General features: G+C 28.2%; 1 pseudogene; it reads left to right on the plus strand.

Moving 5' to 3' along the window:
• The first annotated feature begins 8,290 nt into the window (after window positions 1-8,290).
• On the plus strand, window positions 8,291-9,253 carry LOC124839630 (F-box protein GID2 pseudogene; annotated as a pseudogene).
• The last annotated feature ends 7,873 nt before the right edge of the window (window positions 9,254-17,126 follow it).

Consider the following 17,126-nt stretch of genomic DNA (forward strand, 5'->3'; position numbering starts at 1 on the left):
TTTTATTTTCTTCTCTTTTTCTATTAAAGACACTCTACACCACCTTAATAATAATTCTAATTTAATTTAAAATTTAAATATTATTTAATATAATTTTATATTTTAATAATTATTAAAATATGATTTATATTATAATAATAACTATAATAAAAAATAAAAATAAAATAATAATAATAATATAAAATTTGACTTAATATATTCAAATATATTAAATTATATTAAAATATTAAAATAAATTAAACAATTATTAAATTGTAAATAGAAACAAATTTTTAAAAACTTGTTATCGAAAAACAGTTTTGCTTTTTATTTAAAATTTAATCAATATTTATTTTAACTAAATATTATAGCATTATTTATTATATTTTTATATTTTAATAATTATTAAAATATAATTTATATTTTTATAATAGTTTTATTAAAAATTAAAAATAATAATAACTAAAATAAGAATAAAAATAATATTAAAAATCACATTTAATATATTTAAATACATTATATTAAAATATTAAACTAAATTAAATAATTATTAAAATTGAAATAAAAATCAAAATTTTAGAAAAATTTATTTATCGGATATCCATATCCGATTATAAATTTATCGGACGTCAATATCCGATAACGTTTTTAAAATTTTGCTTTTTATTTAAATTTTAATAATTATTTAATTTAATTTAATATTTTGATATAATTTAATATATTTAAATATATTAAATGTGATTTTTAATATAATTTTTACTTTTATTACTTTTACTCTTATTTTAGTTATTATTATTTTTATTTTTTAATAAAACTATTATAAAAATATAAATCATATTTTAATAATTATTAAAATATAAAAATATAATAAATAATGCTATAAATTTAATTAAATTAAATATTGATTAAATTTTAAATAAAAAACAAAACTGATTTTTAATTTTTTAATATAGCTATTATTATAATATAAATCATATTTTAATAATTATTAAAATATAAAATTATATTAAATAATATTTAAATTTTAAATTAAATTAGAATTAATTTTAAGGTGGTGTAGAGTGTCTTTAATAAAAAAAGAGAAGAAAATAAAAAGATAGTTATTAAAATATCTTTAATAAGAAAGAGAAAAAAATTAAAAATTAGAGGTGCAGGATGTCAGAAGGTTAAAAATGGAATTTTTGGAGGTGCAGGATGAGATGTTGGAGGTGTAGGACGAAACACTCATTTTAGTTTGTTTTTGAATCTTGGACGGCCCAGGCCCTGACAATTCATTGCATAAAATTGTAACTGTTCAAACTTTTTACTTGGATACTGCATGTGGCCATGTGGAGGATATTTCAGAAATATTTTTCAAAAAATATTTAAAAATATATATAAAGTCAAATAAATAATAATTACAACAATAATCATTAAAAAGTTATCAAGGTGATAATAATGATTACAAACACCACTTTATATGACTATTATTGTTTTTTTTCGTAAGCCATGGAAGATTAAAATAGTTGGGGGTGTTGCTCCCTCCACCACCACAGCCTTCTCCTTCCACCTCCCCTTTACTATTTTGTCCCTCAGTAAAATTTTATTTAGAATTATTGTTTTTTAATTTTACTCATTTATAACATATTTCACTGATAACCTACGTAGATCCTTGTATGAGTAAAATATTTTTCTGCAAAGCTCAGTGATCGTGAAAAGAATTATTAAGCAATCTTCCTCTTGCTTTCGGTGCAAGTACGTGGTGCAGTGCGTTTGTGGTGTAATGTGCTTGTCGTGGTTACTCTCCAGGTACGTAGTCATAATCCTTCCAATAATCCTAAACCCTAAACCCTAAACCCTTCCAATAATCCTTCCAATAATCTTTCCAATAATCCTTTAACCCTAAAACGTAAAATGAAAACGAAGCCTAAACGGATGACATCCTTCAACGGATGTCAACATCCGTTTAAGGCAAAACGGATGTCGACATCCGTTTCGCCTTAAACGGATGTTGACATCCGTTGAAGGATGTCATCCGTTTAAGCTTTGTTTTAATTTTATGTTTCTGTTATTATTTTATTAGATATTTTAATATTTTGATTTATTATTTTTGAATATCTTTTTAATGTATTTTAATAATGTATATTTATATTAGTTTATATTTAAATATTAAAATATTAAAATAATAAAATAATAAAAATAAAAAATTTTAACTTTAAGGATATAATTGGAATTAAAGATAATTGGGGAGGTGGAGGGAGAAGGCTGTGGAGGTGGAGGGAGCAACACCCAATAGTTGGGCCATGTTTATACGAAATGAAACATTTACGGGCATCCCAAGTAAGAAACACACATAAACAGTTAGGGGGCATTCCACCTTAAACGAATGGACCTAGTATTCATTTTGTGTTTCATACTGATCTACAAAATTACTTAAAAGATTAATTATGTTTTCATTTTTTAACTTTGATATAAAATTAAAAAAAAAATTTAGACAGAATTTTGATATATTTCAGTTTTCAAATTTTATAAGTAAATTTATATTGTTCATGCTAGAATGGGACGAGGATTATCCGTCTGTATAGATCTTTCGTGTGCCGAATGTTTCTCCATTCCGCGTTCTGGTTACCGATCGGCAGATGGGGATGACCTGCAGAACACACTACGATATTTAGGTCAAAATTTTTCTATGTAGGCCTTTAGTAATTTAATAATGAGTTTACCAATTTACTTTTTAATGACCATTAATGCAAACCTTAATCACTTAACAGCAGTCGTTGTGACATTAATTGTGCCTTAACTCTGTCCAACGGCTATTGGAACTGAGCGGTCATGAGATGCTTTCTGGTACGTCAACTGTTCGATCTTCTCCATCCAGTTTGTCATGGTACCCGATCAGTCAGCTATAAGCTCATAATAATGTATATAATTTTTTTAATTTAATTATATTAAATTATTTTTGACATATTAAATTTATTTTCTAATAGATACTAAAATAAGAATATGTTAATAGATGTAAATAATTCAAACATTAACCTAAATAATATAATTAAGTTAAAATAATTATATCTATTGTTTTTTTTAACTTTGAGATCAAAATATATATTAAAGTTTAAGATATAAAAGTTTAAAGATACTTAACTTTATATTTAATGCAACATTATGTTGCATCTTTCACTTTATTTATGGTGGGATGGCCGAATGGATTGATAAGTAAAAAAAATTGAAAAACAATATAATTAAAATATAATGTGATTAATCAAAATAACTTAAGTCTAAAACCTAATTCTTTAATGGACAAAATTTAAATTGAAACAAATATATTTATTCATTTTATATTTCTAAAACCTTCCAATGAAATTAATTGTTTTATTCAACTGACTAATAATTTTTTTAATAAAAAATGACAACATTCACATTCGATGCTCTCTTTGTTTATAATGAACTCGATTATCTAAATTGAAAAATAGAGAAATAAATTTTTGAGAGATGGTTTGAATATACGTTCAATTTGATATTTAAAGTCTCGTATTAATGTTATGAAAAATTATAAAAGAAAAAAAAAACAGCTTTGTAAATACCTCTAATATATTATGAATTATTTTATATTTAGTTAATAACATCACATAATATTTCATTATATAATAATATATTATTTAATATATCTGATTTATAAAATTTTATTCAAATAACAAAAATCTGTGTAATATATATGTTTTCTCATAATTTAGAATGTCTATATAAATCTCATCAGAGGAGAAACTCAATTATGAAACTCAATTATGAAACTCAACTTTCATCGTCATATTTCTCATTTATTCATTTTCTCTTACAAATCATTATTCTCTTCCTAACTTAACTATATCTTTTATAGGTAGATCTTTCATAATTTTTTTTTTTATTGAAAAGCATTAACTCGACATTTAAGACAAGAGTTTTTCAACACGTTCCTTGATAAATTCCAATAAGATTATTTAGCTCCCACAGTTGATATTTGGAGTATCGTATGATTCGTATCCATTTGATGTGATTTTTTTTTTTTAAATCAGTTTAAATAAAAAATATCAATCTACGTTGAACTTAATTATATGTAAAAGTAAACATACATTTAGTGCAACAGATTTTTATTTAAAAAAAACAACGATAACTTTATCTCTAAAAGGTCAGCAGAACATTTGAATTTTGATGCATAACGTTATAAGATTTTAATTTTTTTGTCAATCAATTTCTCTTGATATAAAATATTGGCATTGGATAACCAGATTATTTTACACTCTAAATTTATAAAGAATAAAAATAATTGAAAGTTATAATGTAGTGATTAAATTTATAAGCATAGCACGTTATACAATGTTGTTACAAAAGTGCTAAATGTTAAATTTATACAAACTTTCCTTAATTGAATACCTTATAAGTCTTTCATTTTCACAATTGTGTATTCAATATATATATATATATATGGGGTTTGCTAACGCGCGTACGTCTGTTTTTCAGTTGGTACATTTTAGCAATGTGTACCGGATTTTAGTAGACAAAAATACCCTTATATATTATGGATTCAAAGTTTTAAGGTTAAGGGTATTTTAATAATTTTCATTCTCAAAACTAAAAAAACTGATTTTATAATGAGTTTTCATCTTATATAATTTTTGTTTTATCTAATTTTATCCAATTTTCACAAGCATAAAGCAATTGGTAATTGACCTGGAAAAAAATCAGAAATACTGTTAAACAATTTCTTACAAAAAATGATTTTATAATGAGTTTTTATTTTATAATTTTTGTCTTATCTAATTTTTACAAGCATAATGACATCAAAGGAATTGGTAATTAGCCTGGAAAAAAATAAAAAACACTCCATTGTTAAACAATTTCTTACAAAAAAAAATGACTTTATAATGAATTTTCATTTTATAATTTTTGTCGTATATAATTTTATCTAATTTTCACAAATATAATGACATCCGAAAGAATTGATAATTGGCCTGAAGGGTTTTTTTAGAGATTATGATTCAACAAATACAGATGATGAAATTAGAGAGGTTAGTGAAGATGATGAAATTGAAGAGATCTTGAATGAACCTTTGCCTTGAAAATGAATATGTCAATGACTGAACTCTTTACAAAGACAATTTTTTAAAGGCAAGTGTTTCTGATTTTTTCAATTGGGACTACAGTAGATGACAGAGAAAAGATTGGAGTGAGAGAGATGAAAGAGAAAGGATTGAGAGGAATGAGAGAGGTGAGTAAAGGTTTGGGGGGTTTTTTTTTTTTTTTTTAAGTTTGGAGAATGAAAAGTATTAAAATACCCTTAACCTTAAAACTTAGAATTCATGATATATAAAGATATTTTTGTCTACTAAAATCCGGTACACATTGCTAAAATGTACCAACTGAAAAACAGGCGTACGCGCGTTAGCAAACCCATATATATATATATATATATATATATATATATATATATATATATATATATATATATATATATATATATATATATATATATATATATATATATGTGTGTGTGTGTGTACCTCAAAAAATAAACCCTCGGTTTGAATATATTTGAATAATCAACGGTGAGAATTCTCTCAATGATACATTTCTCTATTTGCTTTCTATACCACACTCTCATCATTAACAATATTTTCGTATCAACCTTGTAAAACCACTGTTTTTATCTTAATCTAAACATTTTGATCATTTTATTAATTCAAACTATATAACTTTACGTTAAATTTCAATGATTTCTATTAAAAACATCAATAACTGAAAACAGTCATGCATAATAATATAAATTACTCGTTTTATAAATTAAAAAAATCATGAATTTAAAAACTGTTATTTATCATAATATTCAATTGTATAAAACAAATATATATCTTATATAATTATCAATGTCCAAAAGCGTGTCTTGCTTTCTGACTCACGTTGTTACCTGTTTCCTGAATTTATTATAACAAAATAATAATAATTAAATGTAGAAAATAATAGAAAAAGTAAACTGATGAATGACATGGGTATCTTACTATATAAAGATTTAAACCGAAAGAGCGAACCGAATGAAGATGAAATTGAAATGAACGCGGTTGAGAAAACGCCAAAGAAGTCATTTTCAGAAGCGATTATGTAAATATTGGTTGAAAGTGTTATAGGGATTGGCTAGCCATTGTTAAACATTTGCATGAGGCTAAGCACGTTCCTACCAACGTGGAGTTGGTACTAACCACATACTTTGCATTTGCTGCCCAAAATAAGCTGAAAGTGAAAGAAGTGAAAGGGTGTCAAAATTGCCCTAATTCGACCAATAAGATAAAAAGGGTTAGACCAAAAACTTTTTTAACAAAAGAAGGCCACTTTAGATTCATTAAATTTGGTATACACAATTGATTAAATAAACCAAGTCTCCAATTTTTAAGCCATATAATGCATTGATTTAATTTTATATTGATTTTTTAACTTTAATGTTTTCTATGTAACGTAATTAAGTGGTTCTTAGTGCCAATTTTTGGTGACATGTTATGCCACATTTTTTTTAAAGTCGAGTGATATATCAAAGTAAATATCATGTACTATCCGCTGTTCACGAGTAACATTTTATTTTCATTTTAATGTTCAATATTTTGTAACATTAAATGAATTGGTTGTAGGGATGACAACGGATCGGACGTGAATAATGTTTACACGCAACTCGAACAGCAAAAAAAAAATAATCTATTACTCGTTCGCTACCCGCACGGGTACTCGTTTAAAAAATACTCGCAAATATTTTAAAACCGCGGATATCCGAAATAATTAAAAAGATATATTTTATACATTTTAAATAAAATTACAAAAAATATATATGATATAATATAAAGTAAAATAAATATAAATTAAAATTTAATTTTAATTAACTTTAACCTAATAAAATATAAATTAATTTAATTTTTAATTAAATTAAATTTTTAAAAATAAAATTTAATATTTTTTTATTATATTTTGCACGGGTATCCGCAGAGCGGATAGTTTAAAACCCGCACCTGATTTGTTTAAAAGCGAATATTAAAATACTTGTTACCCGTGGGTAATAAATATCCGCGGATAGTAACTATTCATCGCGAATTTTATCTGAGAATTTTTTTGCCATCTATTATTAAAATATAATTTTTATATTGTTTTGATTCATGAAGTTGAGATTAAGTTTGTTTTTTCAAAGAGTTTCAAATTTTCAAAAAGGTTAAGTTAAGATTTTATTTTCAATCTATTTTGTTGAATTAAATATTATTTATAGAAAATTAATGTAATTAATTACTTAAATACTAAAATTTATAAATTTTGAAGATGAGTTTTTGATTAGTATTAAACTGATTACTACTCAAACCATGATGATTTAGTTTAGAATTAATGTAATTATCTCTTGTGTTAACTTTGTTTTTTCCAATCAATTCATACATGATCTAAGCACAGTTGAATTTATATACACATATATAATTTTTCAAATCATAAAATCAATTCTTGAAATATATGAAATGTTATTGATTTGTACTTTTTATTTTCTGAATGTTAAAAAAAATTCCCTGTAACAAGATAAGAAAATATTATATTAAATATGTTTTTAGTTTGAATTTCTTTTATTTAAAATTTTAATATATTTTAGATTTTAAATTTTAAAAATAATTAAATACGATCATTTAATGCAATTTTAGTTATGTTAAATTTTTACATAAAAAAGTCAAATACGATTTTTATCTGATACTAAATCACATACGTCAAAAAAAATTACATAATTAAATTAAAATTACTATATTTATTAATATTAAAATTTTAAAATATTATTTTTATAAACAATTTCAAATTTTATTTACAGAAATTAAAAATATATTTAATTATAAAATTAAAAATAATATAAAAAACATTGGATGAAAAATTAAATTTTGATTATGCGGGAAGGTGAAAGAGAAAAAACAATTAAAGTTGAGAAAATAAAACAGAAAAGAAAGTGCAAGTAAAGAGGATATTTAAAAGAAGAGGCATGGGGTGGTTGGCTAGGAACAGTGAATGGAGAGGGTAGAGAGAAGAAGATGATGGTTCTTTCATTTTCACATTCACGTTAAGATTCAGAGTTCATACCTACCCACTTTCTTTTCTTTACTTTTCTTTCTTTCATTTCATTAATTCATCGATTCCCCCCGGCGGTGAGAAGGTGAATGGGAACATAAGGACAAGGCCAGAAGGATGAGGACAAAATTGTCCATCACATAAAAGAATCCAAACGCATTCATTTCTCCCTTTGTCGTCTTCGAAAACCATCAAAAGCAGGTGCACCCCCCTAACCTTAACCTTTACTTCACCTGCCCCATTATCCCATCCCTTCTCTTCCCACCCAAACCCAACTCTCTCAATTCCGTTACCGTCATCTTCTCACCCCCATTTATTTATTTATTCTCCTTCTCTTTCTACCTTTTCCTCTTCCTCCATCAAGCGCCTCACTTTCTGCCACCCCCTCACACAAACCACTCAACCCTCTTCCTCCATGAAGCGCTCACTTCCCTCAACCTCCGCCCATCATGACGATACCAAGACGAAGAAGGCCAAGGCGGTGATGATAGAGGATGGAGAAGAAGAGGAAATGGAACCCGTGGAGGTGGAGGGATTAGGGCGTTTCGACGACAACCTGCTGTTTGAGGTTTTGAAGCACGTGAACGCGCGTACCCTAGCTATGGCAGGGTGTGTCAATAAGCAGTGGCACAAGACGGCACAGGACGAGAGGCTGTGGGAACTGATCTGCACGAAGCAGTGGGCGAACACTGGATGTGGAGAGCAACAGCTACGATCGGTGGTTCTCGCCCTCGGTGGCTTCCGTCGCCTCCACGCGCTTTATCTCTTTCCTCTTTCCAAACCTCATACATCTTCTTCGTCATCCTCTTCGTCATCCTCCTCCTCTCCCTGGGGTCCCACCATCTCCCAAGTCACTCGATCGAAACCCTTACGTTTGGGGAAGGACGAGGTTCACCTCTCTCTTTCGCTTCTCTCCATTCGTTACTACGAGAAGATGAATTTCAATAACCGAACCAGATGATTCCTTATTATTCTACTATCCATTATCCATAATCTGTAATCTATTCGATGTGTTACCTTTTCTAAACCTAATTTCGGCTTTCGACCCTTCTTTTTTATTTGGTGCGATTTTTAGATTTCAGTTGCCAGATCGGCTTTTAATTCAGGCAATTAGTCTAAGCTGGATGTGTTTTGTAACCTGTATGTATGTACTTTGATTTGATTAATAATATAATATAATGAGTATTGGAATGTATCTGTATCTCCATGATTTATGACTACGATGGTGTGTTAAATTTCTTGTTTTGGGAGTTGGAAGAATGGATTAGGGTGTGGATGTGAAGGGAAAAAAGGGAGGATTTCGGAGTGTACGGAGCAAGAATTTGGGTGTGGTGGGGGGAATTGCCGAAAGGAGTGGAAGGATGAGTGATTGGCGGTCCTGGTGTTTTTTCCGAATAGGCACAAGGAGACAGAGGCTGAGGTCTTCTTGTTCTGTAATAAATGTCTGCTACTGCCTATGTTTTCTGGCTCTTACTTCGGCCCAATGGGTAAAGGACACACGAATGAGTTTGCACTTCTATTGCCTCTGCAAAAGCCAAATTTTTTCTTGAGGGACGATATTTGTCGCTACGGGGATCCCTATTATTTGTTTTCCCCACCGTATTTTTTTCATGCTTTAGCAATATTGTAGTATTAGATCAGAGAACTGAACAGAGACAGACACACTCTCGGACGAATATATTGTTTTTTCCTCCGCTTTCATGTTTTCAAGAGCGTTTACGTTACTCTGTTTACAAAAAAAATCTGGCAGTAAACAAATGAATTAGGATTCGGAATCTGAGTGATGAAATCGGTTCTTGTTTGAAAAGTACGATGAGACAATTTGGTCAACTAGATAATAATACTAACAGGAACAACTATGTATGTTCCTTTCTCATTAGGCATTAGCAACAGAAGCAATCCGTGTCCCATACAGGTTAACGAAATTATTTTTCTTATGGCTAAAATTTCCAGCTGTAATAATGACCTTAAGGCGTTGGTTGTGTTTGGTTGTCATTAAAAAAAAAAAGAAGCATAACACATGATATGATGGGAAGAACTGTGAAAGACTAAAAGGAAATTTTGTTTAATGTTGGGTCAAACATCGTTTAGATTCTCTTGTTGCGAAAAACCGATGCACGCACTAAAATTGAAATGGGAATAATAGATAAAATATAAATACTGTGTGAAGGGAAAGGAGAGGCAGAGTCACCCACAGCGTGCAGGACTTGCTTTACACCGAGTCATCAAGAAAGACAGTGGAATTCAAACATTGAAACTTGCTCTTCTAATTATCTAAAAATTACACTTTCTGAGTCATATATTTCAATAAAACTGTCCTCTTAACCATAAATTCTACTGTAACCTAATTAACAAATATTTATGGATGTGACTATTTAATGCTGTTTTAAGATTTGATTGTAGTGTATTTATAGTTTATTTGTTTTCATTAAATCATCATGGTAAAATTGTATTGTAATTTTTAAGTATAAACTATGTTATTTATTGATAAACTAACTTTGAAATTATGAATTTGAATAATGAGTATATCGAAATAAAAATTATGATAAATCTTTTTATTTAATAACTATTTATTATGAAATGTTTAATATTTTTATCTTATTTTGTTTTATAAGTTGTTCTCTTCACATGTTGAGAGATGTGGGACTTCATGGTTGTTATAAAATAATTTTGGAATTAATATAAAACGTAAATGATTTTTATTGCTTCAATTAAAAATATATGGGATAACAAAAGGTTAAACATGTCATTTATATTAACGGTGATGATTATGATATTTTTTTGTAAAGCAAATCCTTAGTACGATCATTATATAAATTCAAATTTATAATCATACAATAAAAAGTATAATATACTAAATAATCAACTTAAAATAAAACAAAACTACTAGTTATACGCTTAATTTAATACGATCCATATCAAAATAGTAATACACAATTAATTTTACTAAACAATAAAATTATATTTCATCTAAATACATTAACATTTATAAACAAAACATATAAATATAAACAACAAACCATAATTTAAAATATATTTATTCAATATTTAAATTACTTTATTTATTGTTAAAAACATTTATTGTTTCACTCTTTTGCTTCTAATTCATAACTTAAATATCTTTTAATCTAATATATACTTAAACAAACTAATATTAAAACTAGTCGTATAATAAAACAATCACATAATTAAGAATGATAATACATAGTAACTACTCTATACCCGTCTTTTCATATTATGCAACTCATTTGATAGTACCTCATCGCTTGTGACTTTTTAGACAGGTAGGTACATGTTTATATAAATGTTAACATATACTAAACAATTACATATATTAATATATACCAGTTAAAAACTAATTTAACCAATTTTTATAGATTCTCTCTTTCACAATATAAGCGTATAATACTGTCAGAACCATTAAAAACGCGTGGAATGCAGGTGTCAGCAGCTGAGCGAACGTACGTTTTAAGTAAAACTGGGTTTTTGAAAGTTACGTCACATTCTCGCTGCATGCACCTTCTTCTCCAAACCTCTGATCTTCCATTTCTCCTTCTTCTCTCTAAAAAGCTCTCCCTTCTCTCTACCGAAACTCACCATTTCTGTACTCCGATCACCCTTCAGGCAACAGTTCTACTCTTCCGGCGTAGAGAACGATCGTTTGAACCGATCAATTTAGGATTCTGAACTGGTAAGTTCATCTTTCCTCCATTCGTGTGTTTTCTGTAACATGCAAACCCAGATTCTTGGTTGCATGAGTTGATCCTATCATTCTGAGTATCTTTCCGGTTTTATGTTGGTTATAGTTCTTAGAACGTGCTGTAGAACGTTAAGGCCTCTGTTAGAAGGAGAACCCTAGTCTGTATTTGTGAACGTTCGACTATCTTAAGAGGTAAGGGAAGCTTATTCAATTTAATTCGTATGTTTTTACTGTGTTGCATGGACGTGCTGTGAGTTGTATGAAGCATGACTCTGTGATAATTGATTATTTGATATATGATAATGATTATGAGCTGATGTATGAGTAATATGAAATGTGCTAGGATATGAATGTATGAAATTATGAAGTTATATGCTGAGAAATGAATTTGAATGTAAATGAATTCTGAATATGAAATTCCCCTATGATATTGAACGTTCGGCATTGAACGGTCCTTGACCGTTCGGTGTTTCTAGTAAACTTCTTTGAAATTGAATTCTTTCATTTGGGAAGAATTCTAGTTGAGGACGAGCGCCTTCTTGTAATAGTGCTACGTTTGAGCGTTCGGCCAATCGTAGATGCAGCTGAGTGTTATGTGATGAACTGAAAATCTCGTAAACTTGTATTTGTATATTTAGTTATTTCTTAAACACTGTCTCTATCGTATCTTATTATATTATTATTAATGTTTCTATTATAAGTTTAATTAGTGATAGGCCCCACCCCAAGCTCTCGTAAAGAGTGGCGTTCGGTATTATACCGAGCGTTTGTACTCGTTTCTAAGTGGTCAACCTTGATAAAACAGCGTTCGTCCAATTTCAGTAGAATCTCCTTTACCGTGTTAGGTCATTAACCGGCATTTAGTCTATATATATATATATATATATATATATATATATATATATATGAATTATTCTACGTATGGTTCTTTAAAGTCTTGGCACATCTACATTCATAGTCTCCGACCTAGAGTCCCCGTACCTGATGTATTCTTTGAGTGTTGGTTGTAGTTCATGAGAGTCAGTTCATTTAACTGATTCATGTTGTAAGTAACGTTCGTCATATATTGTATAATTGTACTCGATTTATTCTTAAATCTAAAAGTAACCCTTTCGGTCTTATTCTATTATGGAACGAGAGATTTCTCGGTCTTGTTCCTAGTGTTCGTCCTCGTTTTGAGTGGGGACTGAACGTTCAGTTTTTGTTGTTAGTCGAATTGGTGTTAAAGATGAAATTAGAATGATGGATAATAAGAGATGAAGAGTATATGAGATGGATAAACTGTTGTGGAATATGAACGAGCGTTCCGGGGAGGAACGACTCATGAGTGAATATTTGAAATTTGTAAAGTATGACTGTGATAATGCTAAGTTATCGATTCATCCTGATGTTCCTTGAGTACTCGTCCTCATGTAGAGGAGAGTAGGTCATGTGTGGGAACGACAGAAGGTCCTAGTCCTTAGGGGTACTTTGGACAGATAAGACTAACCTCGGGTGGCAGCTGATGAGAGTATTCCAATTACTACATCACCCGGGTGCACGAACGTCGTAGCTACACAGATTCCATACAGTCCGGACGGTCGGTCTAGTAGTAGGCCTTGCTTGAAACGTATTGTTAACTTTATCTGTGTGTTGATGGTATGAATTGTATGATTTGTAACTGAATTAAATTACATAAGCTTACCCTGTGTTTTCCTTGTGTTGTCTCGTCTTGTACGTTTGTCTTGTCGTTGCAATGATCATCCGTGTGGATGTGAGCAGAAGGAGACACGTTGCTGGAAGAGGCGCTGGAAGAAGAGAATTTGGTAGAGGTAGAAGTGAAGACCGAATAGTAGGACCGGTTAGTAGTTTAGTTATTTTATAAGGTAGTCGTTTGATCACCTTTTTCTTTCGTTTTGTATGACCGTTCGATGTTGGTTTTGTAAACCGTTCGGTCAAATATTGCTTATCTTGTGCAGTTAAGTTTATAGCTCTATGTAAGGCCGATCGGCTGTAAGCGTACGTTGTTTAGTGTAAGACTGAACTGATATATTATTAAATGTAATTATTTCTATTATATGGTTTATTACTATATTTTTGGGATGTTACAAATACTTGTTAAATTAAAAAAAATCTAATTATCAGAAATTACACTTTCTGGATTATCTGTTTCATTAAAACTATACTCCAAAACGTAAATTGTACTTTAACCCAATTAACAAATATTTATGGACTTGATTGTGGACTATTTTGTTTTAAGATTTGATTGTAACGTATTTATAGTTTATTTATTTTCGTTAAATCATTATAGTAAAATTGTAAAATCATTTAATATATTATAATATCATTATAGTAAAATCATTTATTTTCACTCAAAATCATTATAGTAAAATCATTTATTTTCATTTAATATTTAAGAACAATATTATTTAATTTATTAATAAATTGAAGTTAAAATTATTAATAGAGTTAAATATTTGTTATGTAAAATATTGTACAGGAAAGAGTGTATTATTTACACTCTGTCAACCAATTTTCGCAAAGCGAAAGCCAAAATTCACACTGTCAGAAGAATGAAATTCGCATAGTGCACTAGTACCTGTGCGCTGAGCGAATAACATCGGTTAAAGTGCAGCAGTTAAGAAAATTCGCATAGCGCACCAGTACATGTGCGCTGAGCGAATTAATGAAGTTAAGTGGCTTTAAAAGACGTGACAGAAAGACAGAAACATTCTTCTGATAGAAGTTCCGGACAGAGGAAAGAAACGAAAACATCTCAGGAACTTCCGGAGACTACTTCAAGGAATCAAGACACCATTGTTGCAAGGGATTGCTTCAAATGTGTACGTTCTAGATGTCTAGGAGTAAGTAAATTTTTCTTTTGTTGGAATTAGATGTAATGAACTCACTGTGATGTAATTTTCCTCATCAATATATCGTTGTTCGTTCATATGCTCTTTCTTGAATTTATTATCATTGTATGAAAATATAATGTTATTTGAATGTCTTTGATTACTGGAAAGTAACTTTGAATATGACGTAGATAGAGCACTTAAGTGATTTGGGATCTAGGGATAGACTCAATAACTTGATCATTCTTAACATCAGACTTAATGCAAATTGTATGTTAAATTGACTAAGGGATTATCATTTTAATATATTAATTTAGAACTAGTTGCTAAGGGATTATGACTAGTATGTCTTGATGTGAATGTTTGAATGAAGTAATGAAATATTGAACAAAGTTTTATATTCATGAAACCCAATTCCAACAAAGTTTCTTTTAAATATAATTCCTTGCACACCAACTGTTTAATAAAATACCAAAAAGAGTTTCATGTGTTGTTTTGATGCCTAATTGAGTTATAAAAGGAAAAATTGTCATGTGTTGCACAACTCCTTTGGGACAACTATACTTTTACTTATTCACTGTATTACTTGGAACGATTTGGTATGGTTGCCAAAAAGTTATCAAATTCAAATTCTTTCATGTCTAAAACATTGATACATTTTCATCTTTGAATTTTAATAAATTAATGGAGATAGTCTTTTTAATTCAATGTTAAACACGTTTCACACTGGCCTTTACTATGGTTACACTATTTGACATATTTTTACTTCAATGACAGTTAAAATATGTGTTTAACATGTCAACAAAATGTATTATGTTTATTCATTTTAAAGTTTAATGACCAAAATACATCATTTTGCATTAAAATTCATGAATTAAAAACATATTAACCCTTATTAATATAAATGAATTTTATATAAAATAAATTAAAATTTGTGATAAATATTTTCATTTAATAATTTTTTATTATAAAATATTTAATATTTTTATAGTAATTACTTAAAAGATCATTTCATATTACACATAACATATGCGATCCAATCAAATAATAAAATATTATTTTGATTTAAACTTTTCAAACTAAAATTAAACCACATATTTATGTTTTTTTAGGATTAATAGTATTTTTATATAAGGTTATTTATAGGATAAACTGATATATATGAATATAATTATTCATTTTGTGTTTATTGTGTTGGAAGTCCCACATCGACTAGAGATAAGGCCAAATTATAATATATAAGTGAGGTACAAACCTCACCTTACAAGCCGGTTTTGTGGGGTTGAGTTAGGCTTAAAACCCACTTATCGGACCACCCAATTTCTACTATCACGCACGAGATGTCTATACCTCGGCGTGAAGGGGGTGTGTTAGAATGAGAGAAATGTCGTTAGTTTTGACCTAAGAGGAGGATAATATAGATTTTTTCCCTAAAAAATATAAAAAGCACTCTGTTAAAAATAAAATAAAAAATATTGAATCATTGTAACGAATTTAAGAAAAAAATTATCAATTTTTTCTTTAATATTTTCTAATAAAAGTTTGAATTGTATAATATGTGCAAGTATCCTCGTTTATATGATTTTTTAAAAATTTTGTTTTAACTTAACCAGTAACTTTCCTTTTGGGACTATGATTTCTTATTTTTTAAATAGAATTATTTTGATTTTTTTTTTGTAGTAAATTAACATATATAAAGGTATCATGTTTTAAAGTTTAAAAGATGTCAAGTGTTAAATTATTTAAAAGTTAAAACAAAGGAAAATTTATAAAGGTGAGTTTGAATAGTTTTAAATTTGTAGTAAATTAGTGTTCGATTTTTGTAGGAGTTAAATAACATGCATTAGTTATTAACTTAAGTTTATAAAACATTATTTAATTGAAAACCTTCAAAAGAGAAAAACAATAAAATACAATTGTTTTTACACTGGTTGGTTCCAAAATAAGCTACATCAAGTTCTTTCTTACATCATCTAAGGGGTTTCATTAATAACGAATGATTACAAATGAGTTCAATCATTCTTGGTATACAACTAATCCACTGGTTAGACGAGTTTAACTACTCCTACATCACTAGTTTGTCTAATTAGATTGTCTAACTCCACTTAGTTAACCTATTTGAGTGTTTTACTTCACTTCACAAAACAGACAAAGTGTTTTAAAATATTACAAGAACAAAATGTATAAGTCTCTTTGAGAGGATTTGAAATCAATACAATGATATTCTGAAAACTTGTAAAAGAAATTTTCTTTTCAAAGACAATTATAAGACACGGAGCTTAAAGAGAGAAGCAACATAAAAACATATTGTAATAAAATAATTTTTGTTTTTCTTCTCTTCATGCAATTCTTCTTATATTTTTCAAAAAAGATTTGTTGTGACAAATAAAAAAATGGTTTAATTTGTAAAAACTGAAAATGACAAAAATGTCCTTATTAGTAAAAGTAATATAAAATTATAATTATTAATAATATATATAATCGTAAAAATTATTATAAGGAGAAAAAAATATTTTTTAAAATAAAAAAAAGTTATA

This window comes from Vigna umbellata, chromosome 2 (genome assembly GCF_029865625.1).
Source record: "Vigna umbellata cultivar VRB3 chromosome 2, Vumbellata_1.0, whole genome shotgun sequence".
Classification (NCBI taxonomy): domain Eukaryota; kingdom Viridiplantae; phylum Streptophyta; class Magnoliopsida; order Fabales; family Fabaceae; genus Vigna; species Vigna umbellata.